Genomic DNA, 26240 nt, shown 5'->3' with positions numbered 1-26240 from the left:
CATAGCTGAAAGATTCACAGGATGCCCTCCTTCTTGGCAGAGGATCAAGCGCTATACATTTTAATCTGTTGTGTGGAGCATTCTTGTTCTGCCAAATTGAACACTGAAGATATTTAAGGTACAATAGTGACATCTAGTGGTACGTTAGAAAGTTGAAAAAATAAACTGGTTCTACAGTATTTACTAAAATTGTGCAAAAATGCAGGACCTTATAACAATATAAAGGTGATTGTTCTAATAGGTCTAGTGCAAGCCAGATGCTAAAAACAAAAGTATTTTTTGTTTGCACTAGTTACCAGCCCACCAAAATGATGGAATAACATAATAATAATATAAACTCCAGTGGCTGTGCACGCCTCAACAGAGCAACACCTGAATTGCTCCGTCGGGTGCCATCTAGTGGCAGCTGGTGTGCAGAACACTTGAGTTCGCCTCATAGAGGTGAGAAGCAGCGTTAGTCTTTTATTAGAGAGGATTAGTAGTAGTAGTAGCAGTAGTAGTAGTAGTAGTAGTAGTTGTTGTAATTTTGCATATTGTTTGTAAATATCATATAATGTAAATAACAATTTAGAGTTTTGTTGCTATTGTTATAACTCTGCATTGCCCATACTTGTGTATGCCCATCCACGGACAACACACAGTGGCAAAACACACAGACACACGTGCAGTTCAGCATCAGCCTACCAATGGCGTAACAAGGACGGGGTGAGCAGGGCACATTCCCTGGCTGCCAGGACAGCTTCAGGGCAGAGGGGGTGCTTGCCAGAGCACCAGTCCTAAGAAGTGGAGGACCAGTGGTGGGAGCTGCGGCATGGACCAGTGCAAGGAGTGCATCAGGCAAGCCGGGGAGGAGAATCTGGGGTGTGTGCAGGGCGAGGGGGGAAGCGTGCCCAAAAACAACACCTCAGGGAGGAGGAGCTGGGGCTCTAAGACTTATCAGCAGTGTGTACAGGGAGGGGGCATGCCATGAAACCACACCCCAACCCTGGTCAGCCAAGCCCCCTATTCAGGAACGTGCACGCCTTTGCTGTGCTCAAAGGTAACTTTTTTAATGTGTATGGGGCGCCATTTTTCAACATGCCCTGGGGCTGAAACCCCTCATTACGCCTCTGCAGCTTATATAAACATCCGTTTGTCTTCATTGACTAATCTGTACTTGAAAACATCACAGTATCTGAGTGATTGTTAATAGAACACACTTCACAATTTATAGATCGTAAGCTTGCGAGCAGGGCCCTCCTACCTCTATAACTGTTTGTTATTACCCAGTTTTGTTTTATCATTGTGTCTGTCACGAACCGATCACTCACCTCTGCGGGTTCTGGGGTCCGTCCGTTGCCGACGCGGTTGCTTGCGGTGCTGTGCAGCCGTGTGGGGACGCGGCGTGGTCAGCGGCAGAGGTGATGCAGGTTCTGGGAGCCGGGAGTGCGGGGACCAAATGGCCAAAGGCACCGCTGTGTGTCTGCAGTATAGGAGGTGGCCATGTTGGAGACCAAATGAGCACCTAAGAGCACTTGTGAAACACCTGTGGGTAAGTGTTAGCCAATCCCATGCTTGTGCTGCCTTTAAGTAGGCTGGGATTATGTTACTCTGAGCCAGTGCTTTGTTGTAGCCACTCTGTACCCTAGCTCTGTGCTCTCTCCAGGGACTTCCGTGTGATTCCAGAGGTCCAGATATCGCTTCTGCTCCCAGAAGTCTGCCTGCAGCCTTCACTGCAAAAGATCCACCAGCTCCCTGCTGTGCTGTCAGTCAATCGCTCTCCCAGTGGCAACAAGGGGCGTTCCAGAGTCTTGTGAGAGGTTACCCTGTCTGCCTGCTTCAATCACACAGCCATTGGAGATTCTACTAAACTTAGGTGCTCGTTTAATCAGCTCTCAGTTTAACTCATTCTTCACCATTGTCGTCTGCTGCAGTTTCACAGTGCTTCAAGTGTTATCTTCACAATTTGCAAATTTTCTATTCAGTATTGTATTTTCATTGCTACTGCAATCAAGGACAATTCTTCACAGCCTTCCAGTTTAACCTTTAAGCTTCAGTACAATTCTCTACAGTTATTCATTTATATCTACAATATCCAGTTACAACTCCTTAGAGTTTGGCACCAGTCATTGCTTCATTTGGACAATTCTTCACAAGCCTGTTTAAACTCAGTTGTATGAACATTTCTTCAATGCATCTTTAAGACTGTTCCTGCTAATCATTATACCATTCATTGCAATACGTCAGTATATATATGGTGACTAATAATTGTCATTTAACTCCTTACTGGAATTATTGCCTTTAATAAATATATGAAACGGAACTTTCTTCGTCGTCCCTGCTTTCATCATACCCCAGCACCTACACCTTTGGTTGGTCCAGGGTTAACGGATTCACAAAACGCTCGGCCCTGACAGTGTCCAATTGTAAAGTGAAACGGAATTTTCTGCTCTATATAAAAAACTGTTTGTAAATAAATCAGAAACAACAGAATTCAAAAGAAATGAATTGTATAATAATGATTCAGTTAATTAGCAACTAAAACATACTGTACTGTATATCACTACTAATTATCGCTTTCACAATCATTAGTTATTTTAGTTAATCACAAGTTATATTTGTATAATAATGGCATGTTTTCTATATCTAATTTTGTTTAGCTTTTTAAGCTTTTCATTTTAATTTCCCCCTATCTCTTCTGACAATGTATTGAAGTCAAAGGAGATAAATGACACAAGTGGTCAAGTGAGTGCATTTGTCCCCTACACATTGTGACAACAGTGGCATTCCAACTGTGATGGTGAATAGTCAGCCAAAGTACCTGTTTCTTACTTCCATATGCAAATATTTCATTTACAGCTAACCTAATTCTATTACAATTAAGCCAGTTCTCTTACAACTAACCCAGTTCTCTTACAACTAACCCAGTTCTCTTACAACTAACCCAGTTCTCTTACAGCTAGCCCAGTTCTCTTACAGCTAGCCCAGTTCTCTTACAGCTAGCCCAGTTCTCTTACAGTTAGCCCAGTTCTCTTACAGCACTCAGTTCTCTTACAGCTAGCCCAGTTCTCTTACAGCTAGCCCCGTTCTCTTACAGCTAACCTAGTTCTCTTACAAATAACCCTTATCCACAATTTCATATTCCACAATCCATCAAATCACTTTATGTGTAGAAATCTGTACCACCACAAGCCATTATTTGGGGGTATTATTGGGGTATTATTTTGGGGTATTATTTTCTACTATCATTCCCTCTGAAATACTTCAGTCTTTTCCAGTATAACAGATTCTTGCATTTACCTGCTCAGATTACTACAGTAACACCTCAAAGGTCTCTTGTAAAGAGACTCTTACTGGCCATGTACAGGGGAGGTAGTTATGTGACCAGTGGTCAGGAGACCGCCGGTCACAATACCGACCACTACATCCCACCCTCTCAAAATCCCGCTGGTCGGCATGCCGACCAACAGGGACTATTCCCACTCGTAGGTGTCCCTGACACCCATAGAGTGGAAATAGAACCTTATGGTGAACGCAGTGAGTAACCAAGCCCGCGGCTTGGCGATCGCAGCGAGCCCGCAAGGGGCTTCATTGCACTCCCCCCCATCCGCGCCAGCTACATCACAGCCGGTATCCCGCCGTTGGTATTTTGAGACCACCGGTCACACATACCCAACCCATGTACACTATAGCTTCTCAAATCTGTCCATGGAAGTTGAATTTGCAATCAGTAAACTTCGAATCAAAGTCAGCTGGTAATTATACTGCAAACCTCTTCAAGGCTATTAAACTAATAATTATAAAATAATAATTACTACTTCCATCTACATGTGTAGCATACCCCTACCATTTTAGTTATGCTGCCTGGTAGAGCTCAGTGATTTTCATGAATCATGAGGAATAGGTTTAATTGCTGAAAAGTGTTTCTTCCCATTCCATCGGTGTGATATAACTTTTTGATAGTTAGAATGTCGACAGGTTTGAGCTGTCGATATACAGCGCGTTGGCATGCTCAGCATGCCAACAGTAACCATGTTGTCGATGTGCGCCATGTCTACCCGGATATGTCAACTTGATGAACTGTTGCCAAACTTTCCCTGGTAGTCTAGTGGTCTCTTACCTTCTCCCGTAGGCAGCGGCAGCTCCAGCGTCTTCCTGGTGCCAGCGACTTCCCATATGGACCTGTGATGCTGCAGCGTTCCGGTGAGTATTTCTCTCTCAGGTGAGTATCTACCTATCAACTGTAAACCCTGCCTCTAACCCTCCCCCTGACTTCATTCCTATGGTCAAACATCGGCTGCAACCAGTTGCGGGTGGGGGTTGGGGGGGATTGTGACAGCAACGCTCCTGAGGGTAGGCATCAATTCCTTTTTGGTCAACTGCACATGCTCAATGCAATCTTGTCACTGTGTAAGAGCACCACAGTGGGACATAGATATGTTCCACTTAGCTCACTAAGACCCTGCGATTACTGCATTCCACACCATTTGAAGCTGCTTAATAATAATGATCATCAGCATGGATCTTTGCTACAAGAAAAAAAAAGAGATAAAAATAAATAAATGTTAAAAAAAGAAAGCATGGGCCTCACCCCAAAAGTGACCCCAAGTTCCAGGGCTCATAAGCTGGACTGGTGGCAGCTACTGCGGGTATATATTAAGACAGGGAGACTCCAAACATTCAGGTTTCCCTGTTACAGTGTAACCTGCCCAGACTGTCAGAAGCTGGTGCTGGTTGAGGGTTTTAAAGGGGGCACCACACTGTCCATCCTCCCATATTCTCTGCAAACTGTCCAGGCCATGCGTACTAGTGCTTAGCTCACTTGTTTTGAGGAAAGGGGCCATGCTGATTGATTGATTGATTGATTGATTGATATATTTATTTATTTTAAACTTTTTTTACTCAAAAAAAAAAGTCATCTCGAGTATGTCTCCGTATAGGTGTGTACACACGGTGAGATCCTTGCTATGTCCGATTTTGACTATGCGATTTCCCTTGAACTCCCCCAGAGCCCAGATAGCACAGATTGTACAGGTTTTGACTATCTGTGCTTGAGATTTTGTCTATGTACGATTTTGACTAAGTGCCAATTTTGACTATACTTTGTACTAGATTGTACACTAGATAGTCAAGATTGACTTGCCTGCACAGTCTATCTAGCCTTACGATACCGACCCCACGGGAGCGCGCATCAGGATCGAATCTGTATCGCAAGCTGCCTAACACCTTGAGATATGCACTAACTTTTCGTAAGATTTTGACTATATAGTCAAAATCTTACAGATTTATCTCACCGTGTGTACATACCTTATGATTGATTGATTGATTTACTTATATATCTCCAGCATATGGCATTGCACTTTACAACTGAAGACACATTATGATACTCTTGAATTATATCTTCAATTGTTTAAATGTATCTCTATGTGGATGTGTTGGTGAGTCTTATTGAAATGAGCTGTGCAACTCAAATTACAAATGACCCCCATGGGGTGGATGGGCGTATGTAATACAGTCCAAGTATGCGCGATGCGTGGGATGCCGGCCGAACGCAAAGGTTTTTTAAAGTGCCAGTAATTTACAAGGCAAAACCATGCATTGTAAATGATTGCGCTTTTAAAAAAATGTCTGAGTTCAGCAGCATCCCACATGTCCGGCAAAATCAGTCTCTATTACATCTGGCCCCACATGTAACTGAATAAGCCCAAATTGTAATTGTAAAGTAGATTTGCAGTTAAATTGTTAAAACTATTCTACAATACAATATACTCCCTGTTGTTTGTCAAAAGATTTGTTATTTTAAAAATAAATACTGAGGCAGCAACAGCATAAACCTAACTGATATCCCTATTAATTAGAGATGTGATCCGGCCCAAATCTTGGGTTTTGGGTTTGGGTTTAGGATCTGTATCTCCTTCATGTTTTGGATCTGTATTGGTTTTACCAAAACTGCCCTTGTTGGTTTTGGTTTTGAATCTGTATTTTTTCAGAAAAACTCATAAAAACATCTAAAATCACGGAATTAGGGCCTGTTTTTGTTCCTACAGTATTATTAACCTCAATAACATTCATTTTCAGTCAATTTTGACCATATTACAATATTGTTTTCATCCAGCGTCGGATCTTGCAGGTTTTGAATTCCACATAAGGGAACCGCATCCAATTAGTCGTGTATATCAGTCAAAAACATTTACATGGTACTACATACCTTGCGTAAAGCTGGATGAAGCGATTACCTTCTCCAGGTCGCACATAACTTTCAGGAACTGATCCTACATAGAGGCTGAAAATAATCTGTACAGATGATTATAGCATCTAAAAATAAATATTGTACAATACACATTTTTCATTGTTTGTACTGTGCCTGGAAATTAATGTTATTGGGGTTAATACTACTCTAGGAACAAAAAAAAATGCCAAATCATGTTATTTTAGCTGTTTTAGCAAAAAAGAAAAGTATGAAACCAAAAATCAGCAAAAATGGTCTGACACAGACCTTTATCAATAACTAGATCAGGGGCCCAAGGGAGGTTGAGTATGTATGCAGTGGAAGGAAGGATTAATTAGTAATTTCATCTAATTTATTGATTTTAAAAAATTGTATTGGTTATATGATTTCACTAATCCGACTTTTACTTTTTCTTCGATTTTACATGCCCTGACCTAAGCCGTTTATGCCTCTCCTCTCAATTGTTTGTCCTCCATATCTATCAACAAACCTGAACCAAGTGGGGTACAGCACACACCACAATTTGTACAAAAAATGTACGACCTACAGTGTCACAACCCGTGTATGAGTACGAAATAATAACATACTGCGATCTGACCGGCAGTGTCACAGTACTTATGAAGATAAAATAAAAATGCAATAGTACACTGGGGTACAGCACAAAATATATATATATATATATATATATATATATTTTTTTTTTTTTTTATAATGCTATTTTTAGGGGTTTTGGTTTTTAGCTTTTATTATTTAATTTTACACTGGGGCGGAGCCCCTGGATGGATGGACAGATCACCCCTTTCAGATACAGCAGACAGAGCATCCCTTACAGATACAGCAGACAGAACACCCCTGGACTGATACTGATAATAGGACACACCAGCCCAAGGATGTTATGGGGTTAATATAATTAACACTGGGGCAGAACCCCCTACATGTATGGACAAAGCACCCCTTTCAGATACAGCAAACAGAGCCAGGCTCGGACTGGGCCACTGTGGAGCTGGTGAACTCACAGGTAGGCCATGCCAAGTATTAGCCACGCCCTCTTTTGTGTGAGGGCGGGGTCAACAAGTGTCGGACTGAGGGGAGGAGAGGTGCGCGGCATGCTTCCGGCATTATTCAGAATGTGAAATGGTCGCGCTGTCCGCTGTAACTCTGACAGCAGGCAGAGCTGGTGAGGGAGTGAATCTCTGTCGTGCCGCAAGTTCGTCAGGTGCAAGTACAGGACTTCCAGGCCAGGGACAGACGCCCCTCTTCCCTAATCAGGGGAGCCATGCCTCCATCCTGCTTCCTCTTACTACAAGGCACCAAGGGTGGGCTGTTCCTAGGGCCGCAGATACACAGCCTCCAGGCCGTAGAAGCAGTAACCCCAGAGGCATCAGTTAACCGCACACTGAGGAGCAGATAGGCCAAAGGCAGTCACCAGGTGGGTGTAATGCTTGCAGCAGTCCTGGGCAATGCAACCTGAGCGAGTACCACAGCGGCCTGAGGGCTGCCCCAGTGATCCAGGTTCCCTCATAGGAGTTGCAGTGCTAGGCTCGCGGTAAACCCTGGAGGCAGCCAGGTAGAGGCGCAGGCTCAGGAAGGAGCCGGGCATTGTAGGCCTGCGAAGAGACAGCAGCCGGAGCCACCTGCAGCAGACTGTGGAGCATAAGCTGGATGTCCCAGGATGCAGACGCTTGACAGTGTACAGCGGCCGCCGATGACACCAGTGCCCCAGGGTGACACTGAGTGCAGACGGCAGGAGGGTGGGGACAGAGGCAGCAGTGGATGTACGGCCACATGGGAAGCAGCACTCCATGCAGGGGGGAGCTGGAGTACGGTATATCGTAGGTGATGCCCAAAGCCGGTCACTAGTACGTACACTTGCTGACACTTATCCCTGTGCCATTCCAGCACCAGTTGGCAAAGTGCACGGCAGATACTAGCCGGGATGTGTGTCAGTAGCACATGCCAGCAGGGAGCTCTAACACACCCACTATAATAGCCTGCCCACCTGAATTACTTATTTAATGCTGGTATAATGCTGGCAACGCTGGTACAGCAGTGTGAGTATGGAACTTCTATAACAATGAAACATTGAATTAGAGAGTTGTTAGAGTGACTTTTTCAGAATAATGTTTTCATTTTGTCCCATCTTGAGGTAATTACTTACATTATTATTGTTGAGCTTTTGACATTAATAAATTGCTACTGCAGTGACAGACAAAATGTATAACTCCAAATATCAGTACAGATAATTAAATTAACCATTTTTTAAATGACTGCAGCATACATACAGATTAGTTACTAGCAGTGTCGGACTGAAGGGAGGAGAGGCGCGTGCTGCACTCTTCTCCCCAGCCCTCAGATGGAGCAGCAGGCAGTGGGAGCGGCAGCAGAGCTTGGGCGGCAGCAGTGATAGTGTGAGGCAAAGTCAGAGGCCTCATACACAGGAGCAGCAGCAGGAGCAAAAGCAGAGCGCAGGCGGTGGCGGTGAGCAGCACTATGGGGGCAGTACCTGTGCAACTAGCACTGTGGGGGCCGAACCTGTGTATATGGCACTGTGGGCATATGTGTATCTGGCACTACTGGGGGCATATGTGTATCAGAAACTGCTGGGGGCATATGTATGTCACTGCTGGGGGCAGCATATGTGTATCTGGCACTGCACTACTGGGGTCCTATTTGTATCTGGCACTGCTGGGGACGTATGTGTATCTGGCACTGCTGGGGACATATGTGTATCTGGCACTATTGGGGGTATATGTGTATCTGGCACTGCACTACTAGGGGCATATGTGTATCTGGAACTATATGGGTCATTATGTGTATCTGGCACTATACTGGGTCATTATGTGTATCTGGCACTACTGGGGTTATTATTTGTATCTGGCACTCTACTGGGGTCATTATTTGTATCTACTGTTCTCTCCCAGTGTAACCCAGTTGCCTATACTACTGTTCTCTCCCGGTGTAACCCAGGCGCGTATACTACTGTTCTCTCCCGGTGTAACCCAGGCGCATACACTACTGTTCTCTCCCAGTGTAACCCAGGCACATACACAACAGCTTGAAGTGGGCAGCGAGGTAGAGCTCATTTTCTTTATATACTCTGCTAGGTGGCACCAATAATGGCTGGCCACTCCTCTCTGGTCACGTGGCCACACCGCTTCCAGCATATGTCAATGCCCCTTAGTAGGCCCCTGTCGGATACTGAAGAGAGCACCCCTGGACTGATACTGATAGGACAGACCAGCCCATGAATGTTATAATGGATTAATTTAATTAACACTGGGGCAGAGCCCCCTGGATGTATGGACAGAGCACCCCTTTCAGATACAGCAGACAGAGCACCCCTGGACTGAGACAGCAGACTGATAGAGCACCCATTTCAGATACAGCAGACAGAGCACCTATTTCAGATATAGCAGACAGAGCACCCCTGGACTGAGACAGCAGACAGAGAACCCCTTTCAGATACACCCATGCCAGTCAGACAACACAGTACTGAGATGGACATGTCCGTTCAGTACACTCTCCACAGCCGGAGTGAAAATGGGGCCAATCAACAGCGGACCTTTATAGAATCCAAAACCCGCGAGAATCCGACAGTGTGATGATGACGTTTTGCCTGGAATTGGGATCCGAGTAAGGCGGGAAACCTTGAGCCGGACTCGGATCTGAACTTGGATCCCAAAGTTTGGGTGGGTCCGGTTCTCAGAGAACCGGACCCGCTTATCTCTACTATTGATGTGTCACATGTAAAGTCTCCTTCCTAATATCTTCTACTGTAGCTCTTCCTACATTGCGTCATTGCAGAATCTCTCACATACTTATTGCTCTTTTATGAATTCTCTTCATCAACACAGCAAAATGATCCAGATCAATGAGCTAAAAGTACTGTAAGTTTGAACATTATTTTAGTAATACTGTATATGCACAATAAACCCAATAAAAAATGTTACCATAAAGATGTGTCCTCATACAGCCATAGCCATACAGCCGCTCCAAAAGCTATAGCTTACTTACATCACAGACGCAGCAAAACACTGCTTAAAGTTTACTAGAGATCTAGGGTGTGACTTTATCTGCACAGAAATGAGCTTTAAACATAAAGGGGGGAATGTAATAGGGTGTGAGAATCAGAAAGTGAGAGATTTTGTGAGAGTTCTCCAGTTTTTTTTAGTTTTTTTATTATTAAATGGCAATCATTACATGCCAAAATCAGGTTGATTGTGTCATGTCAAGTTCTCCAGTTTTTTTTAGTTTTTTTATTATTAAATGGCAATCATTTACATGCCAAAATCAGGTTGATTTTGTCATGTAAATGATTGCCACTTCAAAAAAAACAGGAGAACTCTCACAAAATCTCTCACTTTCTGATTTTCACTCCCTATTATATTCCACCCAAAGTCGCAGATGAAGCACCACGTGAGAAAAAGCAGCGGCTGCTGCATTGTAGCACTTCATATACAGTTTCAAACTTCTGCTCGCAGATATAGAAATGTATGTCAAATTAATCAGTGTAATCTAGCAAAGTAGTTTTGTCACTCCAGTTGTTTTACTTATGGGACAAAGATGCACATTTTGAATGAGATTGATGCTCTGTGTAAACAAGTCACCCGGAAATTGGCGCTCTGAGATGGGCTGTTTGGCGTGACTGGAGCCAAAGTTTATGAGGACACATCCGAGTGCCTAACAGTAATGTCTGTTAGAAGTACTCTCAGAGTGTATTGCCGGTTACAGAAGTCTGCGTTCTTCAGTGCTGTGGAATGTCTTATGCATAAAATGAAGGACTTGATATGGTTTGAAATCACTAACGCAGAAACTTTTGTGTGTCTGATAGTATTTGTTATCTAAGGAAGTGATTCCAAGTTGTTCGCTCGCAAGCTGCTTTTAGCAGCATTGCACACGCTAAGCCGCCGCCTACTGGGAGTGAATATTAGCTTATCAAAATTGCGAACGAAAGATTCTCAAAATTGCGAATAGAAATTTCTAAGCAGTTTCTGAGTAGCTCGACACTTACTCTGCCACTGCGATCAGTTCAGTGCTTGTCGTTCCTGGTTTGACGTCACAAACACACCCAGCGTTCGCCCAGACACTCCTCCGTTTCTTCAGCCACTCCCGCGTTTTTCCCAGAAACGGTAGCCATGGTTTTGCCCAACTGCTAACAAAATTCCTGCTGCGAGCAACTTGGAATTACCCCCCATGTGCACTACAGGGGGGGCAGATATAACGGGGGTCATTCCGAGTTGATCGCTAGCTGCCGTTGTTCGCAGCGCAGCGATCAGGCTAAAAATCAGCATTTCTACACATGCAGATGCACCGCAATGCGCAGGTGCGTCGTACGGGTACAATGAGCATCGTGGGATTGCACAGAGTGTAACGAACATTCCTGTCGGATGGCCGAACGCAGGAAGATTGACATGAAGTGGGCGTTTCTGGGTGTCAACTGACCGTTTTCAGGGAGTGCTTAGAAAAACCCAGGCGTGGCAGAAAAAATGCAGGTGTGGCTGGGCGTTCGCTGGGCGGGTGTGTGACATCAAAAGCTGTCCCTCCGTCGTTAGAATCAATGCACAGGAAGAGTAACTACAGGGCTGGTCTTGTCTTGTTTTGCACAAAATGATTTTGCAGGCGCTCAGCTACACAAGCGTTCGCACTTCTGCAAAGCGAAAAATACACTCCCCAGTGGGCGGCGACAATGCGTTTGCACGGCTGCTATAAACTGCTAGCGAGCGATCAACTCGGAATGACCCCCAACATGTGCAGAGAGAGTTAGATTTGGGTGGGTTATATTGTTTCTGTGCAGGGTAAATAATGCTTTATTTTTACACTGCAATTTAGATTTCAGTTTGACAGACCCCACCAAAATCTAACTCTCTCTGCACATGTTACACCTGCCCCACCTGCACTGCACATTGGCCCTCATTCCGACCTGATCGCTAGCAGGCTACTTTTAGCACTGCTGCGATCAGGTAGTCACCGCCTACAGGGGAGGGGGGAATTGCTGCGCAGGACTGTGCTCGCTTGTGCAGAGAGCTGCACAAACAAAAGTTTGTTCAGTTTCTGCGCAGCTCAGGACTTACTCAGCCGCTGCGATCATCCAGGATGGAGCTGACGTCAGGATCCCTCCCTCGAAACGGCTGGGCACGCCTGCGTTCGGACGGACACTCCCTGAAAACGGTCTGTTGACGCCTCCGGCCGGGCTCTTCTTGTCAATCTTCTTGTGGTTGCGGGTGCGACCGCTTTCTTCGTTAGTTCTGTCGCTCCCAGGGAGCGACGCGCCTGTGCATTGTGGTTGCGGCACATGCGCAGTTCAGACCCGATCGCACCGCTGCGAATAACTGCAGCGTGCGATCAGGTCGGAATGACCCCCATGGTTTTGCCCATTTGCTAACAAATTTGCTGCTGCAATCAGATCTGGATTAGGCCCATAGGTTCAGTAACTGGACTAAACCAACAATAAATCCTAAGAGTTACCACTTCTGAGTTATAGAAGCAACAAGAAAATGCTTCAGAACGAGAAAAAAAATCTGACCTGGCAAAACTTGTGTTAAAGGAAGCACCACTCGTCTCCGCAATGCATCGCAGAAGTAGACAAAGGCAGTGAATCGTGGAATCCATGCTGTGTCACGTGACTGTATTGTGTGAATTACACGTAACCTTGTCAAAATAGGCTAGAAGAAAAGGCTTGAGTTTTTAATATACTTGTTGCAGAATGTCTTACTTTGTAGAAGCCATCCTACCAGTTTATATAACAAGATGATGAACTGAATCATCACCTGAGCATAAATAATAACTGTGTATCAATATACAGTAATGGTCCTGCTAGCTAAAGACTGGCAGAAGCCTAAGATAAGGAAAACACATTGGTGGTCATTCCGAGTTGTTCGCTCGCTGCCGATTTTCGCAGTGCAGCGATCAAGTGAAAAAAACGTCAAAAATGCGCATGCTCATGGTACACAGCATGCATGCGCCAAGTACTTTCACACAAAACTTTGTAGATTTACACAAGCTCGAGCGACGTTTTTTCATCGCTCCAGTGATCGTAGTATGATTGTCAGGAAGTGGGTGTTTCTGGGCGGAAACTGTCCGTTTTCAGGGAGTGTGCTAAAAAAAACGCAGGCGTGCCAGGTAAAAATGCTGGAGTGGCTGGAGAAACAGAGAAGTGGCTGGCCAAACGCAGGGCGTGTTTGTGACGTCAAACCAGGAACTGAACAGAGTGAGGTGATCGCAGTCTAGGAGTAGATCTGGAGCTACTCAGAAACTTCAGGGAATTATTTAGTAGCAGTTCTGCTAATCTTTCGTGCGCTATTCTGCTAAGCTAAGATACACTCCCAGAGGGCGGTGGCCTAGCATTTGCAATGCTGTTAAAAGCAGCTAGCGAGCGAACAACTCGGAATGAGGGCCCTTGTCAGATATCAGGGTCTTAGAATTACTTACAAAGTCTGGCAGTATTACATATCTGCTCTCAAAACATCAGTTAAATGGGATGGTTTCAATTTTTTACGGCGATCAGGATCCCAACGATCAGGATACCAACACCGGAATCCTGACAGCCAAAAATGCTGCCAGCCGGAATCCCGGCAAAACAGGACTATTCCCAGTCGTCCATAGAGTGGGAATAGATACTGTGGCGAGCGCAGCGAGCCTGAAAAGGGACTCCTTGCGCTCGCCCCGCTGTTGGCATTCTGGTGGGCATGATGTCGTTGTCGGAATATGGACAGCCGGCATTTCAACCGCTGGTAAAAAATACTGAATCCAGTTAAACTTTCCAAATGCAAACAAACGACAAGGAACATGGGTGATTCATATAAGAGTTCACCAATGAGTCCAAACTACGATACCCCCCATTTTAAACTTGCACCTGGAGCTAACACATTGCCAGAACAACACATGCCTTCAAGGGATAATTCTAGGCTCCAGGCCTCAGTATCCTTACTGTCTCCTGTTCTCTGCTATAACCTTAGTGTCTCCTGTTGACCTTTTCTCATATGCCTCCAGTGTCCTCTGCTGCCACATCCAGGTGCCATTATACATATCTACCTCCAAGTGCCTTTATACTTATCTGCCTCCGGTGTCCTATGATGATGCCATTTCACCAGTGTGCCTGTTTACCATATGATGCCAGTCGCATTGGGCATGGGATCCCAGCGGTCAGCATACCGGCAGTGGGGCGAGGGCTAGCAAGCCCCTTGCGGGCTCGGTTTCTCGCTGTGCTTGACACAGGTTCTATTCCCCCTCTATGTGTGTTGTGGACACCCAAGAATGGGAATAGCCCCTGTTAGCTGGGATTCTGGCTGTCAACATTGTCAGTGGTCAGGATTCCAGCGTTGGTAATTTGACCGCAAGGATACCGACTGCCGGCATTGTAACTGTATCCCCGCTAGTCACTAGTACTGCTTGTGCCTGTCTTACACCTCTGGTGTCCAGCACTGCATTATACGGACACAATACCTTTAGCCACTGCTCCTCTTGAACTCTCAGCAGCTCCTTTATCCAGTATCAGGTTTATCCACCAGACACCAGGCGTCCTCCTGTTCTGGATCTCAGCTACAAGCGTGTTCGGCAAGAGTTATACAGGCTAGCGGTCACACTATCTTCTTAGCTGGTTACAGGTAGAGATGTGCTCTGGGCCATTTTTGGATTTGGTTCTAATTCGTCGGCCAGCTTTGGATTTGCATTTGGATTTGCCAAATCACCGTGACTGGCTTTGGATTTGGATTTTTTTTCAAAAAAAGCTAAAATCACTTAATTTGGGACATTGAGTATTATTAACCTCAATAACATTAATTTCCAGTCATTTCCACTCAATTTTGACAACACAGCTCACAATATTGTTTTAACCAATATTGGCCAAAGGCTGGCTAGCTAAACTGCAGTATACAGTGTGGGTTGCGCAGGGCTGAAACTAGGATTTTCGTCACCCGGAGCAAGGCAGTAATTTGCCGCCCCCCCAAAAAAAAAAAAAAAAAAAAATTTAAAAAAATAAATAAGTAAATAATAAATCAATCAATTATTATTATTAATAATAATAATAATAATAATAATAAAAAATAATAAACTAAAAATTTGAAAAAACAAAACAGTCAAAAATTTAGAACAAAAGAGGACACTATTGGACAATATATCCCTATGTGCCCCAAATGTCCGAAGCATCACATGCACCCCCCCCCCCCCCCTCCCCAGCAGGGTGTTCCACTACATTCCCCTATCCACTGCACTACGTCACTATACTACATACCCTACACGCTGCACTACATCTCTACATTACATGCCCCTATACACTGCACTACATTCTCTATATGCTACACTAGATCACTACATTACATCCCCTTATATGCTACACCACATCACTATACTATATCGCCTTATATGCTACACCACATCAGTGCACTACATGTCCCTATTTACTTCAATACATTACTACACTACACACATCATTACACTGCATCAATACACTACATACCCTATATGCTACACCACATCAGTGCACTACATGCCGGGCTCCTATATCCACTACACACATTACTACACTGCATCACTACACTACATCCCCCTTATATGCTACATAACATCAGTGCACTACATGACCCTATATACTGCAATACATTAATACACTACATACCCTATATCAAGCATTTTCAACCGGTGTGCTGTGGCACACTAGTGTGCCGTGACCGGTTTTGAGGTGTGCCACGGAGCCAGAGCCACTGCCGCACTTTCAAAACAAACTGTGAGCCCAGGTAGCACTGGGATCCTCTTAGAGGCTCAAACTCAATCGTGCATGGGCCGTGACCTATGCCATGGAGATGCGGCGGTGACATCATAGGTCACGCACGCCGCATCCCACAAGCCATGCAGCTCGTCCACCCTTCCGCATCCACACCTGCCCCCCGCCCGCCCGCATGCATCCGCGCCTTCCTGCCCGCTGCTCAGTACTCGCAGCACTGTAAGCAACCCCCTGCCACTTAGGGACAGACAGGGAGGAGGACAGATGATGGTAGGGGCTAATATTTGTGGGTAATAATGTATGTGGGGGAGCAATGTAACTTATGTGGGGGGGAATATATTGTATGTAGGGAGCAATGTAATTTTTGGGGGAGCAAAATGATTTATGTGGGGTGCAATGTGATTGTTTTTTCTATGGGGAATAATGTAATTGTTTTTTATGTGGAAGCCAATGTGTGTGTGGGGGCTTTTTTTTTTACTATGGGGGCCAATGTGTGTGTGTGTTTTTCCCCGTGGGGGACTGATGGTGTGCCTTGGCAATTTAAAAATATTGGCCCTCATTCCGAGTTGTTCGCAGCAGTTCATCGCATCGTAAACGGCAAAAATTCTCAAACTGCGCATGCGCAAAAGCGGAAATACGCATGCGCAAAGCGAGCGATACGACACTTGTGCAGAATTGCTATACGAAAATCTGTCCGTAATACATAACCGAAAACAGGGAGTGACGGAGGCGTGGCAGAGGCACGGCTTCGCAATCCAACGAAATGGGCGTGAAAGTGGGCGGCTAGTGTGGGAGTATGCATCCAGCAGTAGGCGTGTTTTTGGCAAAAATGCGTATCCTATGGTAAAAGTACATAACAAATGTTCGCTATCTTGACGCAGCCGAAGAGTAAGTCTGCAGCTACTCACCACTTGCGAAGTACTGTTACAAGTGTGTGTCTGCTCTGCAATTAATTAGCAACTGAATTCACCTGTTGAGCAATTACTTGCCAAACACTGCTCTTACAAAATTATACAAACAGCAATTATATGGCCACTTAATATTTGTATTGTTACCACAAATAAATCTGACACACTCACAAATAATGCACTGTACTTTTTGGACAAATAAAAATTAACTGATGTTAAATGCATGTTTTAATTATTTGTTTAATAATCTCAAATGTGACTAAACAAACTTATAAACTACATCAGCTAAATCTTCTCGACATAGACATATGCCTTTGTACATACCAAATAACATGAACACCATAATGAAGCCTACATTTAATGTGACTTAATATGTTTTTTTTTTTTTTTTGGGAATATGTGTCCATATCTAATACTATGGCATGTTGCCCCTAGTAACCCAAGTTCCTTTTTTTTATATGGCCAATTAAGTGTTGTGCAAGGCATACAGATTTTAAATTACACTATGCAATGTTTGTCCTAATATTCTGATTGTTCCCTTGTTCCACAAATGTCAATATGCCATGTTCAAGTTTACAGGGCACAGTTTTCCTGAGTGCATATCCTTTAATAAAACACACAAAAAATTGTAAAGTAATTTTTTTTTACTTCAAAAAAAGAACAAAATCTCCAACACAACATGGCTACAAATGAGCATCACATACAGAGATGGACATAGCAGCAAGCAGATGGCAGTGGCAAAATGCACATAGCAGAACCCAGTACTATGGTAACCCCATCTTCTGACAAAATATGATGTTTTAAATTAACTAAGTGAACCCCCAGCCAGACTAAACTTTTAGGGGAACTGAGGTAGATTCCGGAACCAACACACAAACACAAACATACACAGCACGCTAGGTAGAGGAAGAGGGCTCAGGTGTAGGCCCAAATAACTCACAGGCTACAATTTAAAGAAAACCTTTCACTTTGAGGGAGTTCTACATTCTGGCCACACAAGCCAAAATAAAAAAATACATCGAGGCAACATGTAAAACATGGGTGCTGCCCATCTGGAGAGACATCACTTTCTCTTTTTTTCCCCGCCTGATGTAGTTCTTCATGGCTGGGTCTGCGGAGCGACCTTCGAGGGCCCTGCCCAGTGGGATGTTCTTCCTGGGCAGGGGGAGGGGAGGGAGCCAATGTGGCTGGCTCTCTGCCACTGTGGGCAAGGGAGACAGCGATGTCCTGGAGCCCTTGCCGAATCGAATTGGCAAGTTCTTGGCGAGTTGATCTTGGCCCTGCCTGATCTCTGCCAGACCTTGGCAGAGTTGAGCTACACCTTGCTCCACACTGGTTCTGTGCTCAGTGAGCCGGACAGGTATCTGGCTTACCTCCCGGAGCATCCTGTCCTGAAAAGCATTCAGGCTCTCACCATACCTGGCTATTTCAGTCAGGATTTCCGGGATAGCAGAGGGTTGGGTGGGGGGGCCAGTTGGTATCTGGACAGATGGAATGTGTGGTCCCACACTGGCACAGATACTAGGTCCCTCCACCTCAGCCTCAGCCACATAACCCTCCTGTGACTCTACCTGCTCACCCACCTGTGCTGTGTTATGTTCAAAGCAAATAGAAGAATGAGTGGAAAAAGAGTAGAAAAAAACAATATGAGACTTTTGGATTCCAAAAAAATTTACATTACGAATATGTGTGTAAACTTACATGGCAAGTCATGTGCATGGAGTATTTCAGGTAGGTCCGTGTCCATATGAGACACCCCAACCCCCTCCTCGTAGCTCACACAGTTCATCGCCATCTCCTCAAGATCTGTGTATTCCACAGTGGCTGCAGGACCTCCCCCTGTTGCCCTCGAGGCATTCCACTCCGCAGACCTCTTGCCCTTCAGGCGGGATTTGAAGTCGGCCCAACTACATATGTGGTGAAAAATAGGGGCAAGGTAGTGAAAAATTATGAAAACCTGCTTTAATATATAGTACACATGTTATGCATTTGGTTGCTATAGGCAACATCACATCTAAGTAACTTTTTAAGAATACTTGGCACAGAAAATGGACTGGCAATATACACTTACCGTCTTCGAACTTCCTGCGAGGTGCGGACTATTGAGCCGACTTCATTAACAGAATCAGTGATGTCCCTCCAAATTCTGTCTTTGGTTGCAGCACCCATGTTTTTGGGTCCTCGATGTATTTTTTGCATGGCCTGTGTGACCAAAACCCGTAACTCCCTCTTAGTGAAGGCGGGCTGTCTTTTCTTTTTTTTGGAAGTAGCCTGTGAGCTATCGTCCTGTCCTTCCTCACCATCTTCCTCTTCACTAGCTGCTTGTGTAGTTTGTGTTTGAGCTGCTAGTCCGGAATCACCCTCAGTTACCCCACTATCTATGTCTGGCAGGGGATTCACTCCTAACTCCTGGGTATCAGAAGATGGAGTTTGTCTAGTACTGGGTCCTGCTATTTCTAACTCAGCATTGCCAAAGTCAAGCATCTGCCTCCGCAGTGCTATGCGTCTATGTGCTAAAGCTGCCATCTGCTGCTGCACCTCGTCCATCTCTGCTGACATCTGCTCACGAGTAGCCATGTTGCTGGTAGCATGTGTGTATGCACGAGTGTTTAGCTATTTATAGCTGCGTGTGTTTTCTGGTGCGGAATTCCGCGCAGGTGTATATTATGCAAATTGGGCCAGTAATTGTTGCACTGGCTATATAAACGCCCTGCATCCAGCCTGTGTGTGTGTGGGTGTATGCTGAAAATTACTGAAGCAAGGTGGACATTTCTGAGTGAGCACATTTCTGAGTGAGTTTTGCGAGTATTTTATATTGTTTCAGTACAGTTTTTTTATGTAATGTTCTCCTTTTCATGTATGTTGTGTAAGATTCTTGTATACAATGTTTTTTTTTTATAAAAATGTCTTTTGTAGTTTTGAATGTAAACAACAATAATTTTTTTTTTGTTTAATTTTCTGTTTGGCTTGTGCATCTGATTACCATAAAAATTCCACACCATCTGATCCTAAAAAAACACAAATTTGTGACTTTGTGTAGCTGTTTGTTCCAGCAAAATGTGGTGAGTAAACAGATTGTTACACTAAGTTGTGTTTTTTCTAAGGCCAAAAATAGGGCAAAAAAAAAGTGTGTGTTGTTTTAAATAAATATATATATATATATATATATATATATATGTGTGTGTAGATTAATATGTTTATGATTTGAAGCCATATCTCAATGTGTGTGTGTGTGTGTGTGTGTGTGTGTGTGTGTGTGTGTGTGTGTGTGTGTGTGTGTGTGTGTCCACGGGTGCGAATCTCCGATGTGTGTGTGTGTGTGTGTGTGTGTGTGTGTGTGTGTGTGTGTGTGTGTGTGTGTTTGTCCGCAGGTGCGAATCTCCGCCCATGAGAACTGTACAAATTGTCCTGCACATTAATGTACACATATCAATAAAGCTTATTACAGATGACACCATGCAATTACAACCAATCACATGCCACCACACACTATAAATATAAGCCCATATATGGAAAACGCCATTGCCATCATGCGTGCAGCAGCTTTTACCCGCCGCGAGCTGCGCGTCCTGGTAGCAGTAATGGACCGCCGCGTAGGCCGCGCAGGGCCCTTTATCCCAAATAGGGTAAAGCGCGAGGCCTACGCGGAGGTCCGCCGCTTATTGAGAACCCGCAGCAGGAGGACCATCATTCAATTGGAGAGGCGCTGGAGCGACCTCCGCAGGCGCACGCCGGACCTGTTGGCGGAACTCCGCCAACAAATCCGTGACACACGTAGGCGCAGTAAGTACAATATTACAGTAAATAACACTGAGAATTTTAGCATAAACTTTGCCTACTTTCACTAAGTGAGAGTGTGAAAATTTGCACAATGACAATAAACTAGTGTAGAATAAACATGACACAGTGTGTGTGGGTAGGGCAAGCAGTACTGACTGTGTAGCAAGGTGCTTCTGCAAAAGTGAATGTTGTTGTGCAGAGTTGCTACATAGCCTGTCAACTGAACCCAATAACTTGCTCAGTGGGTTTAATTTTATAAGGTGGGAGGTTTTTAGAACTGGTGATGTTGCCTATATCAAACAATCAGATTCTATATATTATCTGATAGAAGCAGCTTAATAAATGTTACGTATAATCTGATTGGTTGCTATGGGCAACATCACCAGTTTTAACATTAAAAAAATTATTAATGTTACCCCTGTCTCTTTAACATGGGACAGAACAGAGTAATAGGAATATGCTGATGTTATAAATTTTTATGCTACAACCTAAATATTACATATGTCATTCTAGGGCGAGCACAACGGCAAGCTGCTGCTGCTGGGAGCCCACACCATTCCCCTTCTCAGGCCCCCTCCCCTTCTGTCACCCCATCCCCCTCTCCTTCCCAGTCCCCTTCTCAGCCCCCCTCCCCTTCTGTCGCCCCATCCCCCTCTTCTTCCCAGGCCCCTTCTCAGCCCCCCTCCCCTTCTGTCGCCCCATCCCCCTCTCCTTCCCAGTCCCCTTCTCAGCCCCCCTCCCCTTCTGTCGCCCCATCCCCCTCTTCTTCCCAGGCCCCTTCTCAGCCCCCCTCCCCTTCTGTCTCCCCATCCCCCTCTTCTTCCCAGTCCCCTTCTCAGCCCCCCTCCCCTTCTGTCGCCCCATCCCCCTCTTCATCCCAGGCCCCTTCTCAGCCCCCCTCCCCTTCTGTCTCCCCATCCCCCTCTTCTACCCAGACCCCTTCTCAGGCCCCTTCCCCTTCTGTCTCCCCATCTCCCTCTTCTTCCCAGACCACTTCTCAGGCCCCCTCCCCTTCTGTCTCCCCATCTCCCTCTTCTTCTCAGACCCCTTCTCAGGCTCCCTCCCCCTCTCTTTACCAATACCCCTCTCTGTCCCCCTCCCCCTCTCAATCAGAACCACCCTCTGAAAATAGCTACCCAATCCCTCCTCCTTCCCCAATCCAGCCTCCTTCCCCAATCCCTCCTCCTTCCCCAATCCAGCCTCCTTCCCCAATCCCTCCTCTTTCCCCAATCCAGCCTCCTTCCCCAATCCCTCCTCCTTCCCCAATCCAGCCTCCTTCCCCATTCCCTCCTCCTTCCCCCATCCAGCCCCCTTCCCCACCGAGTGAATGGGCAGCAGAAGCCCCAGCGGAGATTCCTGGGAGTCCGCATGTGGCAGCTGAGAGTAAGTGTTTCAACTTTTAAAATGTATTGGTTACCTACTTAAACTTAAAATTAAAATACATGCAGTGTTGTACTGTGGCCAATCTTGGCCCAAGGAAAAATGTTTGTGTTCTTCTTCATGGTATAGATGTTGCTTGTACATTTATGTGAGTATCATTAGATGTGCAGTGTCTATGTGTGCAATGTTTAGGCTGTCCACTCTAGGTCGACACTCATTAGGTCGACAGGGTTGCCAGGACAACAGGGTTTATATGTGCTAGTTTGTCAGTGAAACAGTTATACCTGAGTGGAGTTTAGTATGTTGTTGGTCTTTTACACTTGTGCCTGGGTATTCCTAATATTTGCACATTCAACTCGCATGCTTCACTTTGTTAGCCAGGCTAACGACACAATGATTTGTGTTGTGAAAGTTACACTCACAAAATGATTATTTGATTTTTAAAAACCTGTTTGACCTTATGTAGTAAGGCAGGCTTTCAGGGAGTGTGGGCATGCTAGGATATGTTGGCCTTCTGAAGATGTTGATATGCAGTGTGATTATGCAGGGCAAACACCACAAAAGATAAGTCTGCTTCACTCCAGATGTGAATGAATCCCAACATGGTGTTACATTTACTAAGATGGTAGTTCTCTTTAAGATGGGATGTTGCCCATAGCAACCAATAAGATTATACTTGTAATTTTTTTGGCCCCTTCTACAAGATAATATGTTGAATTTGATTGGTTGCTATGGTCAACGTCCCATCTTAAATAGAACTCCCATATTAGTAAATGTACCCCATGGTGTGGAACACTTTATAAAAAAATAATAATTTGCAAAAAACATTGCTGAGCAGGCTTGTGTGTTGTTCTGCTACTGATTTATCCTTAAAACAGCCATGATGTAGTCACTTTGCCATTAAAGCAGGCCTGTCCAAACTGCGGCCCTCCAGCTGTTGAGAAACTACACATCCCAGCATGCCCTGACACAGCTTTTGCATTCTCTGACCCCAAAACTGTGTCAAGGCATGCTGGTATATGTAGTTTCACAACAGCTGGAGGACCGCAGTTTGGACATGCCTGCATTAAAGTGTGCTTTGTGCCTTGCTTGTATAATAGGTAATGTGAGTAAGTTAGTAATGTTTATGTTGCCTCTTAATTTCAGATGTTGCAGTTGGAGATCCCACTACTTTTGTGGGCATTCTTGCCACCATGCGCCAACACCTGCAGGGATTATTGAGGAGTGTGGAGCAGCTGGAAAATTTTTCTTAATTTTTAATTAAAAACATTTTATTTTTCTTTAAAAAAAATAAAACACACCAAAAAAAAAATTTACAAACTATAAAAAAAAAAAATTTCAACTTAAGCGGGTGTTGTGTTTATTAATGCAATAAAGGAACAGCAGATTGGCTTGCAGAAATTAATTACCTTAAAAAATTCACACATCTTACGTAAGTTTTTTACAAAAAAAAAAACAGTTAGGAGGTTATTGTCTAAAAAAACATGTAAACACCTTCATTCACAAACTACACCTCTACACAAAAAAAAAAAAATAGACCAGGCACATTTAATACATCTAGATTTTTATTTTAAACATTTAAATGTTGATGGCCAATTATGCCTACAAAGTGTTCTTCAGGTATTTTTTAAAGACTTAATTGGTCATGACCATTATCATTCATTACACTAATTGGAATCGTAATTGAGGAGGGCTTGTGGACTTTAAACTGAAAGGTGTAATTTAACTTAATAGAAAAAAAAACATTGGCCCTCATTCCGAGTTGTTCGCTCGCAAGCTGCTTTTAGCAGCTTTACACACGCTAAGCCGCCGCCTACTGGGAGTGAATCTTAGCATAGTAAAATTGCGAACGAAAGATTCTCAAAATTGCGATTACACACCTCTTAGCAGTTTCTGAGTAATTTCAACCTTACTCGGCATCTGCGATCAGTTCAGTGCTTGTTGTTCCTGGTTTGACGTCATAAACACACCCAGCGTTCGCCCAGACACTCCTCCGTTTCTCCAGCCACTCCCGCGTTTTTCCCAGAAACGGTAGCGTTTTTTCCCACACGCCCATAAAACGGCCTGTTTCCGCCCAGAAACACCCACTTCCTGTCAATCACACTCCGATCGCCTGAACGAAGAAAAAGCCGTGAGTAAAATACCTAACTGTATAGCAAATTTACTTGGCGCAGTCGCAGTGCGAACATTGCGCATGCGCACTAAGCGGAAAATCGCTGCGATGCGAAAAAAATTACAGAGCGAACAACTCGGAATGACCCCCATTGCTGTGCGTTTTTACGCAAAAGCGTGTGCAATTTTAAGAAGAATGTGTAAATCTACTAAAAGTTAGTATTTTTACGATGAGGTTTGTGTTAATGCGATGGTTTCGCATTACTGCGATGTCAGTTGGCATACGCCCACTTTGTGTAATACTGCGGATGAATTAGCAAAAATACGTTGGAGGCGGATATTCGCTATTTTGCAACATGTTCGCAATTTTGCGCATACCTTGTGCGAACAAAAGAAATAGCGAACAACTCGGAATGACCACCCTTGTTCAGTGTGCCACGAGTTAAAAAAGGTTGAAAATCGCTGCTTTATATGCTACACTGCATCACTACACTACATCCCCCTATAAGCTACACCAAATCCCCCCATCTGGGAGGCAAAGCAGAGGTTGATACTGCTAACTGGAAGCACAGTGCCAATAATTAAGTCTGTCTTTAAACTCCCCACAAATCTGCTGTAGTGATACTCAGTGAGAGTTGGAGGTTGTCCAGGCTCTTAGTTTCCACTGTCAAGTGGATAGCTAGCAAAGTGAGCCTTTGATTTCTGTAACATCGGTGACTGCACCTTTAACAAGCAAAAGCCTGTGTCCTCTCAGTGGTGTGTAGGCGGCAGCTTGTTATCGGTTGGTGCTGGGCAGGCAGCCGGGATCATAACCTGCTGAAAAACACAGCACCAACAGCTCGCTTCAATAGCTTGCACGGTGCACCGTACACTAGTCACCGCACTGCATGGCATAGAAGAAAGTTTAAGACAGTAGCCGGCATAGGAGAGATCCCAGGAACTGGAGCTCACCCGCACAGCATCAGAGCCAGCTGCGGGCAGACATGCGGGTCAGAGACACTGCCCCAGGTGCCGTCTGCTGTCTCAATGGAGCAGCACAGCACTGCCGGTTAAAAAAACAAAAAACCCTGCTTCTCCGTAACTCCTCAGTGCCCCCTCAAATCCTGCACCCGGGGCGTATGCCCCCTTAGCCCCCCCCCCCTAGTTGCGGCCCTGGGGTTGGATACAGTGCGGGTCAGATACAGTGTGGGTTGGATAAAGTGCGGGATACAGGACATGTTGGATACAGTATGGGATACAGAGCGGGTTGGATACAGTGCTGGGTGGACACTGTGTGGGTTGGATACAGTGTGGGTCGGATACAGTACAGGATATAGGACAGGTTGGATACAGTGCGGGATACAGAGTGGGTTGGATACAGTGCTGGTTGGATACTGTGTGGGTTGGATACAGTGCAGGTCGGATACAGTGCGGAATATAGGACAGGTTGGATACAGTGTGGGAAACAGAGTGAGTTGGATACAGTGCTGGTTGGATACTGTGTGGGTTGAATACAGTGCGGGATACAGGACAGGTTGGATACAGTGCGGGATATAGAATGGGTTGGATACAGTGCTGGTTGGATACTGTGTGGGTTGGATATAGTGCAAGCCAGATACCGTGCGGGATACAGGGCAGGTTGGATACAGTGCTGGTTGGAAACTGTGTGGGTTGGATATAGTGTGGGTCGGATATAGTGCGGGATACACAACAGGTTGGACACAGTGCAGGATATGTAAGAGGGTGGCGGTGCGGTGTAGTGCCTGCTGCCGTGCAGGTGTAGGTTCACCACTTGCCAGACGCCGCACTCTCTCACCTTCAGGTACCGGAAACTTCAACGGACCTGGAAATCTTCAGTCGGACCCGGACACGGCGATCCCCTCTCGGAGCTGACGGACGAACGAACTGAGGAGAAAATAAACTAACTTAAGGGGGGAGGGGGTATCAACCCTTCTTCCACCCAGGGGTGGCGGCGACCTTCACCGGTTGGGTGTAACAGAGCCGGCCCTAACCAATATGATGCCCTAGGCAAGATTTTGGCTGGTGCCCCCTAGCACCGCCGCTAGTTCTGCAGGAGATGTCTGGCATGAGTCAGCTGGTAGCTCTGCTAATGTTGGGTGCCTTTTGTTTATAAAAATGCATCTTATTTGCATTA

This window comes from Pseudophryne corroboree, chromosome 4, assembly GCF_028390025.1.
Source record: "Pseudophryne corroboree isolate aPseCor3 chromosome 4, aPseCor3.hap2, whole genome shotgun sequence".
Classification (NCBI taxonomy): domain Eukaryota; kingdom Metazoa; phylum Chordata; class Amphibia; order Anura; family Myobatrachidae; genus Pseudophryne; species Pseudophryne corroboree.
Note: the sequence above shows the minus strand (reverse complement) of the source record.